Source organism: Lissotriton vulgaris, chromosome 4_1, assembly GCF_964263255.1.
Source record: "Lissotriton vulgaris chromosome 4_1, aLisVul1.2, whole genome shotgun sequence".
In the NCBI taxonomy this organism is placed as follows: Eukaryota; Metazoa; Chordata; class Amphibia; order Caudata; family Salamandridae; genus Lissotriton; species Lissotriton vulgaris.
In genome coordinates this window covers 549,903,954-549,927,005 of record NC_141691.1, presented here as the reverse complement: position 1 = coordinate 549,927,005, position 23,052 = coordinate 549,903,954, and positions in this window count along the sequence as shown.

The following is a 23,052-nucleotide window of genomic DNA, read 5'->3' as shown; positions in this document are numbered from 1 at the left end:
GCCATAGTACCGCTGGAACAACGCCTGACGGCGATCTTGGACGAGGCGTACGCAAAAATTGCGGCCCTCATTCCGGCGCCTGCTCCGACCTTGGATCCTTCCCCGTCGGCGCTTTCCCCCCCGCCTAAAAAGGCTTGCGTTGAGGGGATCGATCCTGTCGCCTTTGACAAGGTCCGGCACGCCTTCAAGGCGCTTGAGGAACCGTTACCTGTTCCTGCTCAGCCGGTAGTTGTCTCTCCTGTTACCCCCGTACCATGTCCCCAGAGCCACGGCAGGATGATGATTCTCCGGATTCGGAGGAGGAGGCCTGTTCCTCTAGATCGTGGCTTCCTTCCCAGCCATCCACGTCCGCGGCCCCTTCGGATATATTGGACCCGGACGAGATCGTCCACCCGCGGTCCTCCGAATGGGTGCCGGGGGACAAGGTGGCTTCGTATGTAGCGAACCGTCTCCGTAAACCGGTGGACAAAGACGCTCGCAGCCGCCTTCGGGCGGAGTGTCCCAGACCTTCCCTAGAGGGGAAAGTGGCCATGACCCAAGATATTGACCCCAAGATGGCCACTTTTCTCGGAAAATTTGTGAAAGACCCCCGGAAGGGCATCGACCGGTCCTGGCGCACGTGCCAGGACAAACTGCTTGACGCAGTGGGCCCCATGACTAAAATCCTCGACATGGCGGAGGAGGCGAAGGTGTCGGGGGACGCCATTTCCCCAGAAGTACTGTCAAATTGGGCGCAACGGGCCATAGTTTTCCTTGGAAACGCAAACTGCGCCCTTTCTACTGAGAGGAGGAGGTCGCTGCTCATCAAAATCGACCCCAAACTGGGTGACCTCGCCTCTTAAGAGGCGGGCGCCGTGGCGCAGGGCGGTTTATTTGGCAATCCTTTTATCAAGGAGCTGGGCAAGTTCGTTGCGACATTTACATCTTTGGACCGGGCCCAGTCCAATATAAAGAAGGTGTTTGCCCCTCGGGTTTTTGAAGGGGCCGGACGAGGCAGGGGCCGCTCGTTCGGCCGGGGTGCCCCCTCCGATAGGGGCCAAGGCTCCGGACGTGGACATGGTCAGGAACATAACTCCAAGTTCAATAACTTTTACCCCACCAGGGGTCAAAAATTCAGAGGACGTGGTGTCTATCGAGGCCAACAACAAGGTGGACGAGGTGAGTGTTCTGCCTTCTGCGACTTTACGGGTGGGAGGTCGCCTGGCGCAGTTCTTCCCAGCATGGCTTTCCCTTACCAAGGACGCCTGGGTACTTCAGACGGTTCAGGGCTTCCAGCTGGAGTTCCATGGCCGTCCTCAGCAGCCCCAGCGTCCGCGCCCCATTACCTTTTCGCAGCGCGATGCGGCATTGGTGCGAGACGAGGTTTCCGCCCTCCTTCACAAAGGGGCGATTTGCCGCGCATGCCAACATCCGGACGGCTTCCTCAGCAATCTCTTCTTGGTCGACAAAGTAGATGGAGGCCGCCGTCCGGTTATCAATCTCAAAGAGTTCAACGAGTGGCTGGTTTACCGCCATTTCAAGATGGAGGGGATCCACCTCCTGCGGGACGTGCTGCGACCGGCCGATTGGATAGTCCGGCTCGATTTGAAGGACGCCTACCTGGCGGTCCCGATTTTTCCTCCACACCGCCGCTTCCTCCAATTCAGATGGGACGGACAGGTGTACGAGTTCACCACGCTGCCCTTCGGGCTCTCTTCCGCGCCGTGGTGTTTCACAAAGGTGCTCCACCCCGCGGTGGAAGCCTTGCGGGCTCGCGGTTTCAGGTTGATAGTGTACCTGGACGATATGCTTTTCATGGACCAGTGTCCGAGGCGCTTGAGGGCCCAGTTGCAGTTTGCAGTGGACCTGTTGCAAGGTCTGGGGTTTGTGATAAACGAGAGGAAATCCCTCCTGGTCCCAGCTCAGTGCGCAACCTTCCTTGGGTTCAACATAGACTCGGTTTCGGCTACCTTGAGTCTCCCCGCACGGAAAATGTGAAAGATTCGCCACGAGTTGCGCCAGACTCTGGCGAAGTCAATGGTCTTGTTGCGGCATCTGGCACGGATCGTGGGCCTGTTGTCATCTTCGATTCAGGCCATCTTCCCGGGGCCGCTTCACTACCGGGCGATGCAGCGGTTGAAAGCGTACCACCTCAGGCGGGGCCTCACGTACTCGCAGCTGATTCCGCTGTCAGCGGAGGTACGGGACGAAATGCGCTGGTGGCTGACGCACATGGAGGCCTGGAATGGTCGTGCCATCTTTGGGTCGGCTCCCGACATTGTAATAGAGTCGGACGCCAGTCGCGCAGGTTGGGGGGCCAGGTGCGGGGATTTCTCCACCGGCAGTGCCTGGTCTACCCACGAGCAGTCTTTACACATCAACTGCTTGGAATTGCTGGCAGGCTCCTTTGCGGTCCAGTGCTGGACCAAGGAGCGGGTGCAGTCGTGTGTTCTTCTGCGGATGGACAACGTGTCTGCGGTCCGATATATCAACCATCTGGGTGGCACCAGATCCAAGATGCTAGCGGATCTAGCGCGGGACTTCTGGCACTTTTGCCTGGATCATCAGGTCTCGGTCACGGCGGAGTATTTGCCGGGCCGTCAGAGCGAGGTGGCCGATTGGCACTCCCGGCATCTCCTGGATGCCAGCGTTTGGAAGCTGGATCCGGAGATATTTTCCCAATTGATGGCCCGGTGGGGCCCGTTCTCAGTGGATCTGTTCGCCTCGCGACTGGACCATCAGTTACCGAGATATTTCAGCTGACGCCCAGACCCGTCGGCGGAGGCAACGGATGCGTTCCTCCAGGACTGGTCGAGCAAACAGGGTTATGCGTTTCCCCCGTTCTCGATGATCACCAGGGTGTCGGCGTTACTGCGCCGTCAGTCAGCACAGGTGGTGATGATCACGCCTTGTTGGAGGTCTCAAGTCTGGTTTCCGGTTCTTCTGGAACTTTCTTGTGATTTTCCAATCCTACTCCCCCACTCTCCTCACATTCTCCTGAACCCGGACGGGAATCCCCACAGGTTGGTTCAGGAAGGTTCACTGAGGCTGATGGCATGGCGGATCTCCGGCGTCGCTGGTCTCTCCCAGGCCTTTCGGGAAAGGCAGAGGATCTGCTCTCAAAGGCATGGGCGGACAGCACCACCAAGAGATACCGGTCTGCATGGCACAGGTGGCGTCGCTGGTGTGTGCGACGGGGTCTCGATCCTGTGGGGACGGATGTAGTCCATGTCCTTAATTTCCTTGCCGACTTGGTAGATGAGGGCTTGGCCTATAGGTCTCTCAATACCTTCCGCTCGGCCATTTCGGCGGGGCATGACCTGGTTCAGGGTTCCCCGATTGGGGAGCACCCTTTGGTTTGCAGACTATTGAGAGGGGTTCGCCTCTCGCTGCCCCCCGAACCGAGGTATTCAGTCCTCTGGGACGTCAACAGGGTTTTGAACTTGTTTCTCTCCTGGCAGCCGAATAGGTTTTTGTCCCGCAAGGAGCTTTCTGCTAAACTAGCAATGCTATTATGTCTGATTTCCTGCAGAAGAGTCTCTGACGTGCGCGCGCTCGATATTTCAGCGCGGACCTTCTCCCCTGAAGGGGTGTCCTTTACAGTGAGCAGGAGGACTAAGACCCTTACGAGGGTTATTTCATATCCGGCCTTTCCGGATTCCCCGAAGCTGTGTGTAGTGCAGTGCCTCCATGCATATGAGGATATGACTGAGGATACTCGCCCTCCAGGCGAGCGACAACTACTGATTGCCCTACGGAAACCGTACAAGGCTGTTTCTTCCCCGACCATCGCTAGATGGGTGCGTTGGGTGATGCAGGAGGCGGGGATTGATACAAAGAAGTTTGGTGCTCATTCAACTAGGGGAGCCATGGCCTCGAAAGCCTTTACGCTAGGGGCTCGGTTGGAGGACCTGATGAGGGCCGCGGACTGGTCCTCGGACTCCACCTTCAAGAGGTTTTATTTTAAGCCAGTAACAGATGTGGCCCGGCTTGTGGTCGATAAGCTTTGAACTGGCATAATCCGAAGCCTCCGGTCCTGCCATAGAATGAGAATTTGCCTAGCCTTGGTGCTGGTAAGTTCCAATTCTATTAAGGACTCGGAGGCGAGGATTATCCCCCCCCTGAGACTTCCTGGAAGTGATCCCTCCCCGTATGGACCGTAAGTAATCTATTTACGTGTTTTTCATGTGGTTCTTAATGGTACTGTTATACCTGCATTGTACTATGTACCTGATGTTCAGTGAGATCGGGTCCTGACTCTGAGATTTTCTTCCAGGGACTGATGGACCGAAACAGGATGCGTGAAGTTGCCGGACAGAGTGCTTCGCGCAAAGAAAGAGGAAGAGGAAGTGGTTGCAAGGCATGATGGTTGCTGCCGGTGCATAGAGACTGATAAAGGACTTACTGTTCAATTTCATGTTTTTTCCCTGGTGTTCATGGGAAAAGTAGTTTTTTACATGTTTTCTTGCTGCTGTGAGAAATAAAGTGAAGAAAGTAAGGCATAATCCTCGCCTCCGAGTCCTTAATAGAATTGGAACTTACCAGCACCAAGGCTAGGCAAATTCTCATTCTTACTCGCAAACGCTGAATTAACAACATTGCACTTGAAACGAGTTTAATACAGAGAATAGAAATGTATGTAATAAAATGTTTTAGTTGTGCCACATTTTATGAAAACTCATTTTAATTAACATGGATGCTGCCTGATGCTGGTTAATTTACTTTTGTTCATTCCCCCTCTCATCATGTCCCCCTGTGCATCTTTTCTTCCTACAGAATCACAGAACACTGTGAAGTAACTTCTTATTTTCCTTAGAGTGTGTGTTGTGAACGAAATGTTCTTTGTGCTCCTAATGAAATAAGTATCAAAGGACTTTTCTGCTGTAGCTCAGATGTGCTCTGATAGAATTCACTGGTGTACATGTTATTTATTGTTCAAATGGTGTTTCATATTGCAGCCTGCATCTCTTGCCAGCAGGAGCGTTGAAGCTCCTCGAAGCTTTCTTAAAAATGGGTTAGTGTTGCATAGTTAATTGTTACGTGCCGTGTTTTGATTTGGCTAAAATGTGTTATCTCTAATCTTGCCTCTGTGTAACTACAGTCCTTGCTCTTGTAGCATGCTGAGTATGTATATAAAAACTCCGGAATTAGTGGGTGAGCCAGATGACTTTACTTTTCCTCTAAGCATATTGTAAGTTTCTCTTTTGATTTTGCTGTTCATTTGGGAATTTTGAAGTCTGACTACGTACTTTGCATTTGAGCCTTCATGGCATTTAACATTTACTCTGTACTGCCTAATTTCTGACAATTTGCAATAAAAACCTTTAACTTTTTCGTAGTTGTTGAGTATTTATTTATTTTTTTGCTACTCTGGTGAATTTAGACCTGATGTTTAGAAGGGTGCTCTTTATCGCAAGATCAACTTTAGAGTGGAATCGCCAGAGGTAATATTAGGGTTATCTGAAATGTGGGATGCCCTGAATTTTGGGTTTCGAGGTTCATCTTCCACACTTCTTTCCTGCTCTATATTCTGACATACAGCCCACAGCACTCGGCCTGCCCCTGGAGAGATGTGATTAAGGGGCAAGCAAAGTTGGGCGGCAGGAATTGGACTCACTCACTTTCAGGAGAAATCCAACACCACAATTCCTAGAGCACATGCTGGAAACCAAGCTGGAGGCAACTCTCTCAAGTTGTCTCTAGCATAGTGGCAGAAATTAATTGACGGAGAAGCCAGTAAAGTACTTTTTTCTTTCTGTTCCAGACAAACTGTCTCATTTGGGTGAGTCTAGCACCATGATCTGAAGGGGTAACTATTCAACCATTGAAGGTGAAATGAAGACAAGTCTAACAAAATTCTCAGACTTCCCACTCACATTTTTTCAGCAAAGCAATGCAGTTCCTTTCCTGGGTACCTTCACTTCCACTAGTATTATAGTAGACGCGTGATTAAGAGTTTAAAGACAAGTGTATAATATTATACCAAGGTTAAGGGGGTGAGAAGGGGTAGGGAAGGAAGAAGCACTGCTCTCTATGATGTCTAACACCGACACCTGTAACAAAAAATAATTTATACATTTATATAGAGTAAGTCTATATGGCTCTTATTAAATTCAATAAATGAAAATATGTTTGCAAAGTGCATTGTAAACCGATACGTTCGTAGGTCAGGTTGTTTATGCAGGATATTGTAACCAATAACTCCTTTGGAATGTTTTGTCCCACGCTTAGAGGGGCAGCTAGAAACTTGTAGGTCCATTCTGTGGCAAGTGATTTGGAGGCAAGCTTCAATTATTGTACACTTTGCAATTATCCTTCTAAAAACACTCTAAACTCTCGCAGTCAGTGGTGAATGGATAAAGGGTTCAACATTGAACCTGTCCGTTACAGGAAACTCAGTCTTCCCCCGAAGTATATATTTCTAAGCTTCCTGAATTAGACTCTCTAAGGCTTGAGCAGATTATGAATAACATTAAGTCAGGCTCCCCAGCAGACCCATGTCCCCCTAGGGTCATTCGTTTAGCGCGCCCCATTCTGGAAAACCACATTATCTCCATCCTCAACAACTCAATGGAGACCGGCCAATTACCATCAAGCCTCAAGGAGGCATGGGTGAGGCCTTTGTTAAAGAAGCCTGGAGCCGACCCGGACATTTTGAAAAACTATAGACCGATTTCCCGACTGCCCTTTCTGTCCAAGATTCTAGAGCAACATGTGCTGAAGTCCCTTTCCTCATTCCTGGAATCACACCATCTTCTCCAGGAGGGTCAGGCGGGATTTTGTGCACATCACAGCACCGAGTTGGTGATGCTCTCGGTGCTGGATGAGCTGAGAGGTATGGCTGACAGTAAGAAACCGAGCGCCCTGATACTTTTAGACCTATCGGCAGCGTTCGATACTGTCAGCCACTCCCTGCTATTGGACAGATTGGCTGCATTTGGGATAAGGGGTCAGATCCACCAATGGCTCCAATCCTTTTTGACCGGAAGGACCCAGAGGATCCAACTGGGGGATGCCATCTCTAAAGTGGGTACTCTGGAGTGCGGAGTCCCTCAGGGCTCCGCACTATCCCCACTGCTTTTCAACCTGTATCTCCAGCCGCTGATTGACTCTCTAGCTAACATGGGTTGTCTTGTATTCAACTACGTGGACGACATCCAGTTATTGCTGAGCATTGATAATACGATCTTGGCACAAACTAGTGCCCAGAACATCCTCAGACATACAGTTGGCTGGATGACGGCCAATCTGTTAAAAATAAATCCGGAAAAAATGGAGGTACTGGTGGTCTCTACCCTAGCCTCGCCCTGGAGCGATCTCTATTGGCCCCAGGAACTAGGACCCTCACCGATACCGAGTGACAAGGTAAAAAGTCTCGGAATCAAGATCGACAATGAGTTGTCTATGGCCAGTCAGATCTCCTCAGTAGTAGGGATGTGTACTGGCTTGATCCGACAGCTACGAAAGCTGGCCCCTATCCTCTCCTTTTCCGCTCTCCATATGGTAGTTTCTGCCACCATTGTCTCGAGGCTAGATTATGGGAATGCCCTCTATCTAGGCCTAACCAAAACTTTGATTAACAGACTGCAGGTGGTCCTGAATGACGCGGCGCGTCTGATCTTTAAGCTACCAAGAAGATCTCATGCCTCTGCCCTACTACTCAAGTTACACTGGCTCCCCATTGAAAAGAGGGTGGAGTTTAAGAGCCTGTGTACAGCCCACAAGGCCATCTATGGGCAAGCTCCTGCGTATATTAAAGAGCGCTTGGAGTTATATACCCCCAAGCGAGTCTTGTGGTCCGCAGAATCCCAGCTTTTGGTCTGCCCCCGTTACAAGTTAAAAACCAAAGGCAGCAGGTCTTTCTCAGTTCTGGTTCCGCAGATCTGGAACAATTTACCAGAATCACTTCGGAAAGAAGCGAATCTCCTGCGTTTTAGGAAGATGTTAAAAACTTTTTTATTCAGGGAGGCCCTTGATCCAGCTAATTAAATCTTACTACAGGTCCCTGACTATCTTTGTTTTCACGTACTGTTGTTTGCTGTTTGTTTTTAAGCGCCTAGAGACCTGTTGGTGAGTTGGCGCTATAAAAGACCAAGTTAACAATAACAATAACATTACAGTGTCCAACGAGTTACTGGGACAACCACTGATCATTAAAGTTGGTGAATTTGATTATTTAAGCTATATCTTTATATTGTATTCATAAATTCTTATATCAGAGGTACAACAGAAAGCTTTTTACATGAATTAATGATTAGCAACATTACATATAGGATCCTTCGAATACTGTTTTTACTGCTACCTTTGCAATAATTTATGAGCAATTTAAAACGTTTTCCTAATAAGATTGGTTATGCAGTCTTTTTATTTGAGAAGTAATTGGAAAATGCAAAAAAAGTTGTTGCTTTACTGTCTTAAAGGCAACCACCCGAAAGATTTGCCCAGGAAGTTTAAATTAATGTGTTTAGTTATGAAAACAACTTTCATGGGCAATGACTGGTCGATTAGAACAAGGTTTGTAATTCTTAAATTTATGGCAGTAATGTCTAAATGTTTTGCTTTATTGTTTAAAAGTATGTTTGCAAATATCGATATGTGATATGAGTTTATTGTTGGCAGATCTTTGTCAATATCTTATTAATGAATATGCCTATGTATGTTTAATTTATGTAATTATAACTACTCTGTTTGGAATCAGTTTTATTTATCTTCAAAAACGTATTTAATTATCTTTGCTATAATCACCACAAAACACAATTCATGTAAAACCACAATTCATACAAATCATACAACTTACTCCATAGTTCGAACACACCACTTGGCATATATATAGCAATGCAAATGTGATCTCCAGCCCCAAGCCGAATGTGGCCTCCTGTCTTAGGAAGGGAATGTAATGGAATGTGCAATGAATGGGAATTAGTCTTCTTTGGTTGTTAGTAGCTGGTTTGTGGAATGTTGGGGGAACTGTTTATGCTGGAGACTTGGAGGATCTGGAACTGTTGGTGCAGTCTACTTAGGGGAATAAATACTTCTTCACCAAGACTTCTTTGCCTTGCCTCATTGGAACACTTCACCAACTCCACCATTCCTAGTGAAACGACCCCTGGAAAAAGTGCACATGTTCCCACCACTAACAGCCATCACCTCTCTCTTCGAAAACAGAGTAAAACCCCAAAATACCTCTACCCAGGACCAGAGAACAAATCAGGCTGAATATATGACTGCCAACTTGCCTTGGTGCAAACACTTATATTTTATGGAAAAAGGGTTTCTGCAGATCAGTCAAATCACTGTATTCTATACTTAATAAATAGGATCATAAAAGTACAAGGTACACAATGTAAAATGCAGATTAAAAAAGGTACCATTTTCATAGTGCTAATATTGACAATGATGTAAAATAGACTGCTGCAGGTCTCACCATTTCTATCCCACTGTCTCCACGTTCATGTAACCTCAAGCTCCCTGGGACCTAATGAGATTGCGCTAGAAGCACGGTGGCCCCACATTGGGAGTTGACCTATGTGAGGACATTGAAGTGCTTGCAGACACAATATGCCTTCTGATAAACCCTAGATGAATTTCCAAACACAACCTGACATTTATGCCCTGCTGGCCATGAACGTTTGCACATGCTATACATTATCGACTCCTGGCTATCCGACGAAGGCCTTCAAACATATCGGAAGTAAATTAACACAACATAAAAAAGTCATCTGCATAAACATTAAGGCAGAACGGCCATAGTTCATACATAAGATACCAACACAAAAATGCATATGTGTCGCACAAGAGTGTGAGTGCATATTCCTATGCTACAGCATCATTCCTACAAAAAACCGAAGACCAACTCTCCATTTGCTGAATGCATCAGTGATGTAATATGTAACTCACCTTGCATAGACACCACTTCAAAGCTGCCGCATATTCCCGCTGGGTGCTGCATTTTTCAAAATCCCATTGTTTGTGACAAGGTCAACTCGTCATAAGCACAGGGCAGGTAAAACCCATGACGAGTTGACCTTGTCACAAGCATGGAAGTGTTTTTTGATAGATGACTCTAATCTGTGATTCGGCAACCACAATAATATTCTACTGAGGCATCAAGCGGTAATCTTGAAAAATGTGATAAATTACAAACAAATGTCCCACACATTGTATACTGATCATAATAGGACCATCATCTCCATTACTTGTATAGATCATCAGTCAATTCCATTCTCTATATAAAAAGATAACAAATACAAATTAAAAACGAACGAGAAATGAAAATCTTGCCAATCCTGAAAGTCAATCATGCTATAAAGTATGGTTCACATATCATATACTCCCAAAACTAGACCCCGTTACAGAGACAGAACAAACACACAGCTCACCAATGCACCACATCAAGAGGTCATACAACTCTTTTGCCCCTCTCACAGGGACAAATATCTACTGCACGCTCACCACCCCTCTATCAGCTTTTATTGAATAAGCTAGGTTCTGAAGCAAACATGCTTAAAAACTTGTGGCAACTACAATACTACTGGGCTACAGACAACAAAACAAGGAAGGCTCAGTATGCTTAAAGAACAAGGTCCATACCCAATCCAAGCAAGCACTGGGAAAGTCAATAGGTTTGGTCTTGGCAAGGTGCTACAAGGGTTACAGTTTTTTGTATGCTACAACATTAAAATGAAGGAAAAAATAACATGTGGCTGCCCAAATGTGGGTGGAAGCTGTATGATTGTGATAAGTTAAATGCATTACCATCCATTATAATAACAGTGTTTCACAGCGGGGATGTTGTCCTTCTTACAGATATAGAAACCCTTTTTAGATGTAAAGCCAGTGATAGGATCAGGTGAGCCTCTACTTAATGCTCACCCCTCCCGCGCAGCGTTGACACGCAGCGGAAGCGCCTGACTCGCGCCTGAGTCAAGCCAGATACATGTATAAATGGTCGGAGTCTGATATAAACAATAGGAAAAATCTCAAAATGGCACTTATTTTCTCAGTGAAATACTTTCATTCTATCAAGGACATCAATGTTGCTCAACAAACGAAAAATAAGTCAATACATTCGGTGCATATTTATTTAGCACATCTTATATTTGTAAACTGCATGAATTTCAACCCAAAAGGTAGATGATATTGCAATTAATGCATTGGCAATATAAGCTTAGAATCAACACATTTCTATATATTAAGTGAATTCAAAAACGTGTCAATGCGCTCAAGGTGCATAGAGAAAAGGTATTTAGAGGGGATGGGTAAGTGGGGGTGAAGGTGGGGACCGGGTAAAGGTGGTGTGACTGAGTTAAAATCACAGTGAGAAATGAAAAACCTTTACAGCCTATGTACAGATCTAAAGGTTCCAAAAACAATCTCAAACATAGGTTCCGTAGTTATCCATTATTTAGTCCTATGTTTGGAAAAGTGAAAAGTAACGATAGTCGACGTTTCGACCCCTGACAGGTACGGGTGATTCAGAACCTCAGGATGGGGTCTTCATCAGGACGTGGGGGTATAACAGGAGCGCCTATAAATAATGCGAAAATGATGAATGTATCTCATACTCCTATATAGTAATTAATGCACTCGAAATTGGGTAAAATGATACCTACTTCGCATGAGGCCCGTTTGGGCCTACAGCCTGGGGACCTTCCAAGGTTCCTTTGTGGTACGAGAGGTCTGTAATTAAGTAAAGGCGGTATCAGTACAGTGGGCTGGTCCACCAGGGATGAAGCAGAGTAACACTACATCCAAAATGAAAAGGGGGGAGAACTTACTGGTAGCTTTTCTCAAAGTCGTTCAAATGCGTGGGATTCTGTTGTCCACTGGACCAGCCGGTCCGTGGTGGAACGCCGTATGTCTCTGAAAGTGAAGTAGGGCATCACACTAAGTAGTAGAAGTTGATCTGTGTTAGCGCGCCAAAAAGTCACAGGGGATTGTTTCATAAAAAGCGCGGTTATTAAAGACAGGGGCCATATGTCTCTAAAGGGAAAATGAGTCAGTGCTTCGCGTGGAACAGCGTTAACGCACCCAAAGTCACAGGGAAAGGGTGTATAACACGCGCGGTTTTTAGCGTATAGAGTGAAGGAATCACATTAAGGAAACGCAACCCCAGCGGGAGAAACTCTCCATCAGTTTCGGGATGTTTCGCAAGCGCGCTTCATTGAGGTTGAAGCCTAGAGTGGGGCTCACCTGATTAATCGCAGCGCTAGTCTGTCTCTTTCCTCTCCTCTGGCTGTCAGCAGTAAAGGGAGCCGCCGCGAGGTGCCGGCGCTAAATGCTGCTAGGGGGCTCGCCCTGCTCTGGCCAATCAGCCACGAGTTGCCCAGGGAATGAGGAAAAAGAGTTGTTGTTCGATATCAAGGGACTGTTTCTGAGCAAGGAATCTTAGGTGTAGTCAAAAGTGGAGAGAATAGATCAGTTAGTTACCTATTGAACAGGTGTGTACCGGCAAGTGACATAATACATTCCGTTGTATACATATGACCTTACTGCAATGTCCCAGGGAAGGCAAGTGAAACAAAAATAAAACTCGTACGTAACCAATTGTATACCTGAACAGATTCAAAACACAGTTTGCAAGCGAAATATCCACATAAACCACTAAGGGCGACACGGCTCGGTGTCATCATTAAGGTGCAGAAGTGGTATACAATTCTGTCCAAGCCTATTTTTGCAGTCGACTGGTGCTTCAACATAACCCGAAGCAGGACATCAATTCATTAAGTGTACACATTGTTAATAATACATTTGGTCAAGTGTAAGAAACCATTATATACACACATCATTCTCTGATATTGATTGACACAGCGTGACACAGTGTACATATCAATGAAATACTGTATGTGTATTCAAAAACAGCCATCATTACAGCCTACACTAAGGCATTCAGTCACTGGTTCAATCCGGATCTAGAAGGGCCATCTGGGAGAAAGTGGTTTCCAGTTCATTAAGGCCCCTTTGCACAGAGTCAAAAAATTGCATCCATTTGCATTCACGCACATTGAGGATAGAATTGAGATTACCACCCCGTGGGCCCAGTGTAATTTTCTCAATAACCACCCACTTGATTGATTCAGGTGTATGTGAGTGCTCCTGGAAATGCTCTACAAGGGGGGCTCCCACCGTTTTGCACCGTGTGCTACAACATTGCAGCAGAATAAGGTGCAAAACGGTGGGAGCCCCCCTTGTAGAGCATTTCCAGGAGCACTCACATACACCTGAATCAATCAAGTGGGTGGTTATTGAGAAAATTACACTGGGCCCACGGGGTGGTAATCTCAATTCTATCCTCAATGTGCGTGAATGCAAATGGATGCAATTTTTTGACTCTGTGCAAAGGGGCCTTAATGAACTGGAAACCACTTTCTCCCAGATGGCCCTTCTAGATCCGGATTGAACCAGTGACTGAATGCCTTAGTGTAGGCTGTAATGATGGCTGTTTTTGAATACACATACAGTATTTCATTGATATGTACACTGTGTCACGCTGTGTCAATCAATATCAGAGAATGATGTGTGTATATAATGGTTTCTTACACTTGACCAAATGTATTATTAACAATGTGTACACTTAATGAATTGATGTCCTGCTTCGGGTTATGTTGAAGCACCAGTCGACTGCAAAAATAGGCTTGGACAGAATTGTATACCACTTCCGCACCTTAATGATGACACCGAGCCGTGTCGCCCTTAGTGGTTTATGTGGATATTTCGCTTGCAAACTGTGTTTTGAATCTGTTCAGGTATACAATTGGTTACGTACGAGTTTTATTTTTGTTTCACTTGCCTTCCCTGGGACATTGCAGTAAGGTCATATGTATACAACGGAATGTATTATGTCACTTGCCGGTACACACCTGTTCAATAGGTAACTAACTGATCTATTCTCTCCACTTTTGACTACACCTAAGATTCCTTGCTCAGAAACAGTCCCTTGATATCGAACAACAACTCTTTTTCCTCATTCCCTGGGCAACTCGTGGCTGATTGGCCAGAGCAGGGCGAGCCCCCTAGCAGCATTTGGCGCCGGCACCTCGCGGCGGCTCCCTTTACTGCTGACAGCCAGAGGAGAGGAAAGAGACAGACTAGCGCTGCGATTAATCAGGTGAGCCCCACTCTAGGCTTCAACCTCAATGAAGCGCGCTTGCGAAACATCCCGAAACTGATGGAGAGTTTCTCCCGCTGGGGTTGCGTTTCCTTAATGTGATTCCTTCACTCTATACGCTAAAAACCGCGCGTGTTATACACCCTTTCCCTGTGACTTTGGGTGCGTTAACGCTGTTCCACGCGAAGCACTGACTCATTTTCCCTTTAGAGACATATGGCCCCTGTCTTTAATAACCGCGCTTTTTATGAAACAATCCCCTGTGACTTTTTGGCGCGCTAACACAGATCAACTTCTACTACTTAGTGTGATGCCCTACTTCACTTTCAGAGACATACGGCGTTCCACCACGGACCGGCTGGTCCAGTGGACAACAGAATCCCACGCATTTGAACGACTTTGAGAAAAGCTACCAGTAAGTTCTCCCCCCTTTTCATTTTGGATGTAGTGTTACTCTGCTTCATCCCTGGTGGACCAGCCCACTGTACTGATACCGCCTTTACTTAATTACAGACCTCTCGTACCACAAAGGAACCTTGGAAGGTCCCCAGGCTGTAGGCCCAAACGGGCCTCATGCGAAGTAGGTATCATTTTACCCAATTTCGAGTGCATTAATTACTATATAGGAGTATGAGATACATTCATCATTTTCGCATTATTTATAGGCGCTCCTGTTATACCCCCACGTCCTGATGAAGACCCCATCCTGAGGTTCTGAATCACCCGTACCTGTCAGGGGTCGAAACGTCGACTATCGTTACTTTTCACTTTTCCAAACATAGGACTAAATAATGGATAACTACGGAACCTATGTTTGAGATTGTTTTTGGAACCTTTAGATCTGTACATAGGCTGTAAAGGTTTTTCATTTCTCACTGTGATTTTAACTCAGTCACACCACCTTTACCCGGTCCCCACCTTCACCCCCACTTACCCATCCCCTCTAAATACCTTTTCTCTATGCACCTTGAGCGCATTGACACGTTTTTGAATTCACTTAATATATAGAAATGTGTTGATTCTAAGCTTATATTGCCAATGCATTAATTGCAATATCATCTACCTTTTGGGTTGAAATTCATGCAGTTTACAAATATAAGATGTGCTAAATAAATATGCACCGAATGTATTGACTTATTTTTCGTTTGTTGAGCAACATTGATGTCCTTGATAGAATGAAAGTATTTCACTGAGAAAATAAGTGCCATTTTGAGATTTTTCCTATTGTTTATATCAGACTCCGACCATTTATACATGTACCTGTTTAATTGACCTAGGTCAAGGAGTTCTCAGGGTCTACCCCGTTGTAACTCACTAGTCAAGCCAGAGTCTGCCCGTCTGCGCCCGTCATCGCTGAGGAGGCGTCAGAGGCGGGAGATTCTGAGCAATTTTTTCCTGTCTACTCGTAACTCTTAGATCTAGGTATGTCACGTGACTTTTTGTTATCTTTTCAAGGGCCCCACGCCCCTTGTAATTGTGCCATACTCTCTCAAAGTTGGCATGGCCCGGTTTGCTGTGCTCATTGTCACACAACATTAATTCCTGAACCCCCAATAGAGACACCTTCTAACTCTATTTTAGTGCGGTGTGGTTTAATCAACGCACGCTCCTTAGCGAAAAATGCTCAGAACATTTATGATCTCATCACTGAATCACGTTTGGACTGGCTTTTGGTCACAGAAACGTGGCTAAAGCCGTGGTGTAATCCTGCCCTAGCCATTGCCCTTCCTCATCCAGCGTTTGGATAGACATGGACATCGGAGAGGAGGTCTTGCAAATATTTATCGAAATACCTATAAATGTTCCATTCAAGAACTGACGGATATAAAAGAGGCAGAAGCATTAGCATTCTCCTTGGAAATCCATGATACTTTTGTTTTCTCTGGGGTCCTTATATATCGTTCCCCGGGCCCTCCCTCGAAGTTCTTGGACACAGTAGGCGATGCGCTGAGTGACTTAGCACTCAGATTCTCTAATTTTTCTGTACTGGGTGACCTTAACCTGCACCTAGAGTCTCCAAATGATTCTGGGGTTAGTTGCTTTATGGATACAATCGAAGTGCTAGGCCTTACCCTTGTGAACCGGGAACCCACTCACCAGGCGGGGCATCTATTAGACTGCATCTGTTCCAATTACCCTAACCTGACAGCTAAATCCCCATGCCCTCAGGTATGGACAGACCATTTTTTTATCCCTTTTAACATAGCTGGGATTTTGCAACCCACTATAAATCCATCGAAGGATAACAACAAACCTAAAATTAGAACTATCCCAGATTGGAAATCACTAGCCAGCAGACCTGACGTTATTGAGAAACTTAAAGACAGTATGCCAGTCCTAGTCGATCTTACCTCGACAGACAATCAGACTTTTTGTGACTGGATTGCTGGAGCGGGAACTCTGCTAAAACCATCCAGAAATGAGAACTCTAAACCCAGGAAGACTAAAACGAGCGCCCCTTGGTCTTCAACAACCTTAAAGCTTGAACTAGGTGAAGTTAAAACACTGGAACGGAGGTGGCGTCGAAATTACGACACCGCTACACGTAACATCTATATAGCAGCAAGACGGAAGTATCATGCAGGAATAAAATCCGCAAAAAAACACACTATCTACAGGCCATATCTATGGCAGGCCAGGAACAAAAAGCCATTTTTAAGATTGTCAAGGATTTTATGAATCCTTCAGCTCTATCGCAAGAGATTCCTCCATCGCAGGATCTCTGTAACGCAATATCTGACTACTTTGATAATAAGATCCTGGCTATCACAAAGACCTTCCCATCAGGAGCAACTGCGACGATGGATGCTAAAGAGATAGTGGAGACGATATCTTCCCCCTGCTTTGATGATTTCGCCCCAGTATCCTTGGAGGAAACCGCTAAAGTGATTTTGGCTAGCAAATCGGGATCTCCTTTCGATCCCTGTCCCCCTCCGGTGCTGCATCTGTTAATAGAGATGGTTAATCCAGTGATCAACAGGATTATTAACTCCTCTCTAACTACGGCAAGCATCCCTAATGACTGGAAACTTGCAGCTGTTAAGCCTCTCCAAAAAAAGGCCCTTGCCGATCCTACGACCCTCTCCAACCTGCGCCCAATTTCCTTGTTACCCATTCTATTCAAACTGACTGAAAAGTTTGTCAATAGTCAACTGACTAACTTTTGGAGAAGAATAACGTTCTCCATCCTAATCAGTCAGGATTCCGGTCAGAACATTCTACCGAATCAGCATTACTCTTCACCACAGAAACATTAAAGGCAGCAATGGATCAAGGAAAGAAGGCGGTCCTTATCCTACTTGACCTGTCGGCAGCCTTCGATACGGTTTCACATAACATCTTAGTGGACCGGTTGGCTGCCGCAGGGGTAGGAGGACAGGTTCTGGCATGGTGTAGGAATTTCCTTACCAACAGACGCCAAGTAACAGTGCTAGGCCCATATCAGTCTGAGGCCAAAGACGTCAGCTCAGGGGTTCCTCAGGGCTCTAGCCTGAGCCCTGTTCTTTTTAACCTATATATGGTACCCCTGATGAAACTGATTGCGTCATTCAAGATCAGTTCCATTTCATATGCTGACGACACCCAACTTATATTGGTGTTGGATAGGGAGTGGCCAGGTGCCGAGGAAAATCTTAAGGACTATCTTGCAGCAACTTTTAAATGGATGACGAACAACCATTTAAAGTGCAACGCCGGAAAAACCGAAATTCTACCCATAGGGAATCACAATCTTTTCTCCCCAACAATGTGCTGGCCAGCGGAAGCCGAAGCGCCCCCCAATACAATTGCATCCGCCCGTAATTTGGGCATCAAATTCGACAACCAACTATCTTTCAAACCCCAGGCTGTAGCAGTAGCAGGCATGTGCTTTCAGATCATAAAAGCACTAAGGACGTTTTTCGATCTACTTCCACTATCGGCGAGGAAAACAGTCGCAGTGGCCTTAATAAGTTCTAGGCTGGACTATTGTAATGCTTCCATTTCTAACGATAATGGCATTACTCCTAGTCCTACTCCCTCGCCTTCCTTCAGTACAATTGAGGCCCCGCCTCCCACCCAGACCCACCCCCAGCATAAAAACTCTGCCCGCCCCCACCTCCACCTGTACACAAACAAGCCGAGCTAGCACTCAGTTGAACCGCACCGGGAGGGAGGGTCCTTGAAGGAAGGCGAGGGAGTAGGACTAGGAGTAATGCCATTATCGTTAGAAATGGAAGCATTACCTCCCGTCCCTCCCTCGCCTTCCTTCAGTACAATTGAGGACATAGCAAGCAGAAGAAAACAGGGACGGACAACTGAGTGACAAAGAACACAAAACAGTGCCCAAAACACAGCAGATCAACATCCCTGGCCTCACAAAGAGGACAAGACTCAGAGGCCCGAACCCCCACCAGAGGAAAAGCCACCAAGACTGCGGACCGAAACCAACAACCCCACGGAGCGGGGGAAGGCAAACACGGGAGTCGGACCAAAGCGAACAAACAGAGTCCACCACCCGGAAGGACACCACAACCAGCAGGCACCACAGCAAAAGAGGCCGGACAGCCAAACAGAGCAAACGAGACTCCACAGCCAAGGAAGGAGCAGGACAGAACACAGGCAAAACCACCCCATGACAGAGCGAAAACGCCGAGCCACCAGAGGGACAAGGGACGGAACCGGACCCAAAACCAGCAGAACCATACAGACCAGCCAGAAGGGAACGCACAAGACAGGGCCCAAACACCCCCATGTGCCCCGCAGGGGCGACAGCAACCAAAAAACGAGGCCCAAAAGCCGAGAGTCGCAACCCAAGTCCCCAAGGAGCCCAAAGGGCGGACCGGACAGGACTTCCAACACAAGCAGCAAAGACCCCGAAGGGAAGGACACGATATGGCAGGGAATCAAACACACCAGACCCGGTAAAGAAAACCAGGCAACAGACCCCAGGCAACATGCAAGGAAGCCAGTAGCACCAAGAAGCAGGAAAGCCGCCCCCCTGCACCCGCAGAGGAGCCACCGACAATCCCAGAAGAGCCCCAGAAGGAGCGAACTGCTACACAAGAAGGAGGCCAGCACCAAGGGAACAACACCAGAGCAGAACCCCCGGGCCGAAAGGGCCAGCAAACACCAAGCATAGGACAGCCGAGAGGAGGACCGACGGGAAGCCCGCAAGCCACCGCCAGCCGGCCGAGAACCCCCAACCCAGCCAAGGCCAGCCGCACAACCGCCAGGCAGCAGGGGCAAGCCCCGCACAGAACCCAGGGGAAGGGCACGGAACATCAAAGGGCACGGAACCACAGGAAGGAACCCTCACTGAGCGCAACACAACCCGGACAGGAGAGGAAAACAAGGAGTTCAAGGCCAACAGGGAGCAACCAACCCCCGAGAACAGACCCACAGGGCCCGCACCAGAAACGCCCAGAACAGCAGAAAAGCAGCGAGGGGGAAGGCACACAGAAAAACCCAGAGGCCAAGGAGAGGGCCAGCCGCCGACCACCCCAAGACCCGGGCCCCTGGCCCAGAGACCAGAACTGGGCCACCCAGGCGCCGCAACAGGACCACCACAGGGAGGCCCCAACGACCCACCAACAGGCCGGACACAGGGAAGGAGTCAGAAACCCCAGGAGGAAGGAGGGACCTAGCACAACAGAACAGCCAGCACACAGGCCACCCGCCAAAGGCAGAGAGCAGACAGCCCCAGCACCCAGACCAGAGTCCACAGACACAGGACACAGGAAACCAAGGAACAAGGACCAGAACCTGGACCAACCCGACCACGGCACAGGACTAAGCCACTGGACGACAGACTGAGCCAACACCCACGGACCCCGCAGAGAGCCCCGAAAGGGCACCAGGGCAAGCCCGAACGCCACAAATCCGTCAGCAAGAGGACCCCCGGGAGACCAGCAGGAACCAGAACCGGAACCCAAACAGAACCCAGCAAAGCCAAGGATAGGCTGGCGACTGAAACCACCACAAGCGGAGCCGGAGGAGCCAGTGAACAACCGGCCAGAAGGCAACAGCAGCCGAGCCACCAGGAGAGCACCCCCGGGGAAGGACCGACAAGGGCAGCAGGGACAACAGACCCCGGAGACCAACCCAACAGGAGCCAGACGGACAGGCAGAGAAGAAGAAAACGAGCCCAGGCAACCAGAAACACCACAGAAGCCAGGCGCCCCAGCACCCGCAGCCACAGGACCGCCCAAGGAGCCCAGGGACAAAAAAGGCCCAAACCCACGAAGGAAGAGAGACCAGGCACCCGGACAAGGGAACGGGGCCGAGCACAGCCCGAAGACGGCACCCCGACAAACCCCAGGCCCAGAGAGGGGATCAGCGAAGACACACCCCGGGCCACCAAAAGCCCGAACACCAGCAGAACCACAAAGGACCTCCTGAACAGACCGAGCAAAAAGACAAACCAGCCGTAAGTCGCAAGAGGCCGACCAGAGAAGGAAGAGGGAACACCCCTGCCGTAAGATGGAGAGCCACGAGAGCAACCGGACAAGCCGGAAGACCCAGGCTGAAGGCCCGAGGCCGAAGGGGAAGGACGCAACCCAGAAAACGTGAGTACCACACGCAGAGCCCGCGGAAAAGCCGCCCGAAAGGCCAACACACGGAAGGGAACTGGCCGAAGCCAGGAGCAGACCCCCAGGAGAACCGGAACAGGCACAAAGCCGCCGGACACCATAGCCCCAGCAAAAAATCGGGCCGAAGCCAGGAGCAGACCCCCAGGAGAACCGAACAGGCACAAAGCCGCCGGACACCACAGCCCCAGCAATAAAACGGAGCGGGCCCCAAACCCGAGCCCCACCGACAGGAACCCAGCAGAGGGAACAAAAGGCAAGCAAACAGGACACCCAGTCCAGGAGAGCCACCCAGCAGGAACCGGAGACGGGCACCGGCAGAGGAACCCCAACGAACCGGAGGAACCGGCACCAAGCTGACCCAGCACCCATGAACCACCGCACACAGGACCCCGTCAACAGAAATGTCCCGCAGACACAGAGGAGGAAATGCCAAAGACGACCACCCACTGACAGGGAATCGACCAGACAGCAGTGACAGGAACCCAACAGGGCACGGCACCCAGAAAAGGAGGCAGCAAGCCAGGGTGAACAAAATGCCAAAACCATGAGCACCCGAAAGCCAAAGGAGACACCCACAGCGGGGAGAACGGAAAGGCCCCAGTGCAAGGCACGCGGGAAAGGCAGAACGCCCCATCCTAGGCAAGGCAAACAGAGGGCCAAGGTGGCGACACCCAGCCACCACGAGCTGCCGACGCCAACTCCATGAAACCCAACATCAAGGAGGGCACAGAAGAAAAAGAGAACAGGCCAACCAGCGCAACAGCAGCAGCCAAGCAGAACAGCAGACCCACCAAGCAGCACGGCCAGGACAGAGTCCGGCAGCACAACGGGAGGAAAGGGGCGACCACCACCAAGAAGCAAAGCCACTGGAGGAAGAGAAGCACAGAAGCGAAACCCCAGACACCAACAGAGCGTGTGAAGAAACCTGAAAACCTTCCAGGACCAACACAGCGCAGAAGGAACACAGAGGGCAGAGGCAAGACCGCCACGGCACGTCACACAGGCAACCGCCAGCCGGGCAGGCCACCGTGGACAGAGTAGCAAGGACAAGGCGCACAACAGTGGGAACAGCGCGGAAAAATACCACGCACGGGCAACGCATGCCGCACCCACAGCACCACACACCCCACCGGGCATGAAGGACAAGCCCTAACCAGAAGGGCTGGGAACAGCAAAGAAAGAACTCCACAGTTCCAGCCCGGCAGAAAAAGAGCAAAGCCCCCCCCATCCCCCGACCAGCGCAGGAGTCCAGCGAAAAACCATGACAAGAACCCAGAGCCCTACGCAACGCCAAAGGCGGCAGAAGGACCCCCCAAATCCCAGGAACCAGCCCGGAACAGGAGCCGCAGGACGATGATGGGAGGGCACAGAAGCCACCGCCGAACCCCAGAACACTGGGCAGAGCAGCCACATCCAAGTCAAGCAACAGAAGCAGACACGAGAGGCAGAACACCCCCACACGGAGCCCATGCGGCCAGGGCACCCCAGGGGGACCAGAGAACCAGTAGTAGGGAAGAGGCAGCAGGCCCCAACAACACCCAGCGACCCAGGGGCAGACAAGCGCCAAGGGCACCACCCAAGGAAACATGGAGCAGTGGCCGGAGACGCACCCCAGGCAGCGAGAGCCCGAGCCACCAAAGGCACGAGAACCGCCGCCAAGCCACAGCACCAAGGGCCGCACCGCAGGGCATCAGAACCTTACTAAGCAGGAACAAAACAGGAAAAATGGGCCGAAACCCGCCCTACCTGGCCTCCGGGAAGACAGCATACCGGGAGGAGGCAGCCACACAGTCTGGGTGGGAGGCGGGGCCTCAATTGTACTGAAGGAAGGCGAGGGAGGGACGGAAGGTAATGGACTATACGTTGGAGCTAATAAAACTGTTCTCCACAAATTACAAATGGTCCAAAATGCGGCAGCCCGCCTTGTACTGCGTCTGCCTCGTAAATCATCAGCCTCAGCAGCACTAAACACTCTCCATTGGCTGCCAATAGGTAAAAGAATCTTGTTCAAACTTCTTCTAATCACTTTTAGGGCATTTCACCAACGAGGCCCAACCTATTTACGCAACGGGTTTAAAAGATATCATCCAACGCGTTGTCTGAGATCTGCAAGCCAGAACCTGCTTACCCTCCCTCATTTCAAGCTGGCCACAAAGGGTGGCAAATCCCTTTTTGTACTGGGCCCTAAGGCCTGGAACAAGCTTCCTCTTTTTTTGCGATCTTTTTCTCAAGAAGCCCCCTTCAGGAAGGCATTAAAAACGTGGATTTTCTCTTTGCCTGACGCTACTTGTAGGACCTTGGTGTAATGTTTGTGTAGAATTTAGGACACCCCTTTTCCCTTCCAACTCCTCCACCTGAGTTGTGTGAGCGCCAAGATACTCCTTGGAGTGAAAGCTG